At 36.9% G+C, this 4,432-nt stretch overlaps 1 non-coding gene across 1 annotated transcript; it reads left to right on the top strand.

Annotated features, from left to right (window-relative positions):
- The first annotated feature begins 3,329 nt into the window (after positions 1 to 3,329).
- LOC118147591 (U7 small nuclear RNA) lies at positions 3,330 to 3,390 on the top strand. The gene has a single exon (XR_004734035.1). It is a non-coding gene; the product is annotated as a U7 small nuclear RNA (small nuclear RNA).
- Positions 3,391 to 4,432: the final 1,042 nt, after the last annotated feature.

Below are 4,432 nucleotides of genomic sequence, written 5' to 3' on the forward strand. Positions count from 1 at the left end.
CCAATACACCAGCACCAGCATGGAGACTACATCCTCATGAAAGTATGGAAAGAAGAAAAAACTCAAGCTAGCCTAGAAAAGACTCAACATGATCCACAACCTCAGATGACGTGGCTTCCATGGACAACACAAGCCCCAGACATCACCCGAGGGATGCTGAAGAGGACAATTCAGAAGGCTGAATAAATCCTACTCCAGACACAGACACCATTTACTCCAGATAATTTGTTTCTTGCTATGCTTTCTGTTGTACACTGCAACTCACATAGGATATTAATCTTTTTTTATTCTCTCACTTTGTCTGCTACCTGTACTTGCCACACTCTATCAAGCTCATATTTTTTTTATTCTTATTTTTTTTATTGCATTTTAGGTTTTGGGGTACATGTGCAGAGCATGCCATACAGTTGCATAGGTACACACATGGCAGTGTGTTTTGTTTGCTTTCACCCCTTCACCCACATTTGGCGTTTCTCCCCAAGCTATCCCTCCCCACCTCCCCCTCCCACTGGCCCTTCCCTTTTCCCCCCAATAGACCCCAGTGTTTAGTACTCCCCTCTCTGTGTCCATGTGTTCTCATTTTTCATCACCTGCCTATGAGTGAGAATATGCGGTGTTTCATTTTCTGTTCTTGTGTCAGTTTGCTGAGGATGATGTTCTCCAGATTCATCCATGTCCCTACAAACAACACAAACTCATCATTTCTGATTGCTGCATAATATTCCATGGTGTATATGTGCCACATTTTCCCAATCCAGTCTATCATCAATGGGCATTTGGGTTGATTCCAGGTCTTTGCTATTGTAAACAGTGCTGCAATAAACATTCGTGTGCATGTGTCCTTATAGTAGAACGATTTATAGTCCTTTGGATATATACCCAGTAATGGGATTGCTGGGTCAAATGGAATTTCTATTTCTAAGGCCTTGAGGAATTGCCACACTGTCTTCCACAATGGTTGGACTAATTTACACTCCCACCAACAGTGTAAAAGTGTTCCTTTTTCTCCACATCCTCTCCAGCATCTGATACTTAGGCACATACCTCCATTCCAGCTTCTAACAATGTGACCACTTAGCTAAAAGAAATTAACATATCCCTGGTAGAATTCCTCAGTAATGGCACACAGTGAACTGAAATGCCAAGTAACACTACAAACTACTCTTTGACTGGAAAAGAATGTTGCTAATTTTACTCATAATTGTTTTATGTTATTTGCTAATTCTAGGATGCAAAGCTGTAATAAAAGCAATTATTGCCTCAGCTGACAGTCCTGTTGCTGATATGTCTCTTCAATCAACAGGACCCAATGTTAAAAACAAAAAGCGGGGAGATATGGGGGTTCACTCAGGGTTGTGGCAAAAATAATAAATGAAAAATATTAGAGATAGCTTTAGGAAATAGTCACAAACCTTTCTGGAAGGCCACAGATTTACATAGCTTGTAATGATTGAATGGGTCCAATGCAACTAGCTGTTACCCTGGGGCATTAGGACAGTAGAGTAAATACTAGAAATTGTAAAAGAAGTTTCCCCATCTAAGTCTGTTTGCCTCCACCTCCATTAGCAAAACTTTTGATCATTTGTACATGCTTAACTACCTTCTACTCAGAGGATTGGAAGAAATTAATTACCTTCTAATGCTGTTTATTTAAAGACCCTTGTTTTGTTAAAAAATAAAAGCCTGGAGTAGAGGCTACTTGAGGCTGGTGGCTGCTATCTCTTTACCGCACTCTCCTCCATGGTCTGTAAGTGGACACAGACATCCCAGCCCATTCGTACACTGAATACTTTGTGTGAGTGAATTTATTCATTTGTTGTTGAGTCAGGATCTGCAGGACGGACCCCCATAGTGGGTTCTGGCTCAGATGCTGCATAACATTATCTTCATCACACTTATTTGGCAAAATGCTGCAAAACCTGACAAAACTCAAGTTCCCACTCAATGGGAACATCAGTAGAGAATTTGAGACCATTTTAAAACATACAGGTTTAAAAGTTTTCTATACTATAGAATTTTATAAATTTACCAAGGAATTATTATATTTATGGGGGCTATAGTATATATTATTTGTGAGGATATGTATGAATGTATGATAACTCATTGAACCAGTGTTTTTAACAATATATTTATTATATTTTGTCTCATTACTCCTTGCTTTTTGATCTTGAGGCCCCTTTCACAGTCTATATGTCTAATAGACTTATGAGGTTCATGCTCAATTCCCTTACCACTCTTAGAATATGGAATTTATTAGTCATAAAACTAGCCTTAGATTATAACTCAGGGGTAAGAAAAACCTATTTGGTTGCCCTCAGTTTTATTAAACAAAATAGAGGGATGAGAAAGAGTGTAGTTACTCAGAAATAACTTCCACATTTGGCACAATCTCAATAACCATATTGGCTATTTTCCTAAATTTTATATATATGAAAAACTAGTTGTATTAGTTATCAATGTTATCAACTCTAAAGAAACACATGCCTGAGTTCAAACCATGACTCTTCAAAAATAGATAAATAGAATTATATCGAATTAAAAAACTGATGCACAGCAAAAGAAATACTCAAGAGAGTATAGAGAAATGGGAGATATATTTGCAAACTATATATCTGGTAAAGGGGATTTTATGTGTATATATATATATGAATTCAGTTCAATAGTAAGAAAACAATCTGATTAAAACAGGCAAGGAACTTCAATAGATATGTCTGAAAAGAAGACATACAAATGGCCAATAGTGTCATGAAAAATTGTTCAACATCACTAATCATTAGAGAAATACAAATTAAAGTCACAATGAGATATCATGTCATACCTGTTAGAACAGCTATTATCCAAAATATGAAAAATGAGAAGTGTTGGTGAGAATGTAGAGATAAGGGAACTCTTGCACACTGTTGGTGGAAATGAAAATTACTATAATCACTATTTTAAACAGTATAGCAGTTCCTCAAAAAATTAAAAATAGAACTACTATGTGACCCAGCAATTCCACCTTGGAGTATATATCCAAAGAAATGAAAAGGATATATCAAAGATGTATTTGCATCCCCATGTTTATTGCAGAACTACTTCCAGCAACTAACATTCAAAATCAATCTGTCTGTTAATGAATGACTGAATGAAGAAAATGGAGTATATATACATAGTGCAATACTGTTCAGCCATAAAAAGGAAGAATAAGAAAATTCCAACATTTGCAACAACATAAATGAACCTAGAGGACATTACATTAAGCTAAATAAGCCAGGCACAAAAAGATAAATACTGCATGATCTTACTTGTTTTTAAACTCTAAAAGAGCCAAAGTCATAAAAACAGAGAATAAGAGTTCACAGCTCTTTTCAAATTTGTCTAGCAGATTTTCCATTTTTTTCCCAAATCCACTCCCCACACCACCCCCTGGCCACCCCTGTGAAAAAGCATATGACAACAATGACAATAAACACCTCTCAAAACAGAGAGTAAATCTGTGGTTACCAGAGGTTGGGGGATAAAGGATTGGGAAAAAAACGTTGGCTCTGACACTTGTTAGCTGAAAGACTTAAGACAAATTAAGAGTTTTTAGTTTTAGTCTGATCATTTGTAAAACGTATTTGATAAAAATATTTCAAAGTGTTATTGTAAGAATTAAATGAAACATACTAAAAGAGTGGTTTTCCTAAAGTAACCACCTAAATGGAAGCTGCTACTATCATCACTAATGCTCATTTCCTTTTCATGCCATGCTTTCATTAATGGAAGAGGTGGCTCATATCCATGACTTCTAATTCCTTCACCATCCAGTTTCTCCTTCTCAGCTTTTTCTTTGTATTCTCTGTGAAAATCACTTTCTCAAAGTTCACCACATGTCAAAAGTCTAAGGCTGTCTAAGGTATGTCTAAGGCTGAACTTTGGGCATGAGGGAAGAAGTGGATGTTTTAGAAACTCAAGCCATATGCTATTTTAATGGAAGCAGATGGAAAAGATTGTCAGAGGCACGCAGAGACACCAGGTGAGAGTAGGAAATATCCACTGACTGCAGGATGAAATTGAACAGTTCTGAGTGGGAGAAGTCAGTTACCTGTGATGATAGTCTGGAAAGTCCAGACAAGAACTCAAAGTCCAAAATATGAAGTCATGAGTTAGTGCAGAAAGAACAAAGATACGGCAGTGTGCTAGTGGATTAAAATAGACTTGTGACAAATGACATCCTGAACACTACGTTTTGCACACAAAACTCTACACATGCACATTTTGGCATATTTCTCTTAGGCTGGGAGCATTTCCTTAAGGTACCAGAATTGAGATAGATACAACACTTTTTCAGGCTTTTCTGTTCATGTGGGTAAGACTATCCTGTTCTGTGTTTTCTCAGTGGAAAGCTATCTTTTAGTCTGGGATATCCCTGGAAAATTCATTGACTACCTGGTGTATTCTTAGATCCAGA

The sequence above is a fragment of the Callithrix jacchus genome, chromosome 14, assembly GCF_049354715.1.
Source record: "Callithrix jacchus isolate 240 chromosome 14, calJac240_pri, whole genome shotgun sequence".
Lineage (NCBI taxonomy): Eukaryota > Metazoa > Chordata > Mammalia > Primates > Cebidae > Callithrix > Callithrix jacchus.